The sequence below is a fragment of the Argiope bruennichi genome, chromosome 10 (assembly GCF_947563725.1).
Source record: "Argiope bruennichi chromosome 10, qqArgBrue1.1, whole genome shotgun sequence".
Classification (NCBI taxonomy): domain Eukaryota; kingdom Metazoa; phylum Arthropoda; class Arachnida; order Araneae; family Araneidae; genus Argiope; species Argiope bruennichi.
In genome coordinates this window covers 68,725,288-68,726,488 of record NC_079160.1, presented here as the reverse complement: position 1 = coordinate 68,726,488, position 1,201 = coordinate 68,725,288, and positions in this window count along the sequence as shown.

Here is a 1,201-nt window from a genome sequence, read left to right as displayed (position 1 = left end):
CCTTGCCTTGCAAACTGCCGGTTTTCGTTTTCTATAAACGTTGCCACAGCAATAATATAAAATGCTGGAAGCAATGTCACTTTCTATTCTTTTTTTTTTTTTTTGCTTTAAAATTTTTTTCGATAAATATGAAACACGAAATGCATAAAAATATGCAAAAGATATCTAAAGTGAAATAAACAACAGAAGCTTCAGTTCATTTCGATGATAAAATTATCAATTGCAATGTTACTAGAAAGTATTGTCTCTATTTTTTTTTATATTAATGAAGAATTTTGAACTTTTGAGAATCACAGTTGAAATATTAATATAATTAACAGCAAAGGTTACAAGCTTCTATATTTGCAAGCTAATTAAGTCTTCTTTTAAGACTGCACTTATGACAGATTAATGCTTTTCCCACTGAAGGCACCTATGGAAGTGATCTATCGATGGAAGTTTCCGATACAATTAGTTCTCGTATCCTGGTGGGTGCATTATGTGGTGGATTGTGGAATCGACCTTGCCCAGGTCGATAAACATGCTCCTACAGGAAGAGTTGAACCATAACCCGGTGATAACCATTATTAGGACGTGAAATATTGCGAAGTCTGCCATTCTGATACCTCCGTCACCGTCGTAGCAGCTTTTCTAGTGATAACTTTTTCTTGGAGTAAAGTAAATATAGCATCTCTGGAATAGAGACAATTCAAATATATAAGAAACATGCAGATTCTAGCTTTTCTGAGGATATAACCGTGCTCCTCGATTATCGCGGCTTAACAAATGGTGGTATGGATCGTATCCTCTATCTGCGAAATCTTTGAATGAAGCAACAATAGAGTCTGAATACACATGCTGTTACGAGCACCTTTAGCTAAAAACTAATTTTAACTTTAATCATACTAGAGCTATAACTTGCTTTTAGAACTCTAAAATCAGAATTAACTGCGCGAAAAAACAATGTATGTATTTGTATATGGCAACTACGCAAAGCAAGCAACTTATATATATATAGCATGTAAATAGAATAGTAATATAGATAGATAATAAAATGGAGTCATATTAATAACGAGTGGATTATTTCACATTACGATCCCACATCTTTGAATCTTATTAGCGGAGAAACGACTGAATGAAATGAAATTCAGGTAGAGTCTCAACACATGCAATAAATACTAGATATTTTCCTCTTATTATTATCCGAGTTTATTTTCCCCAG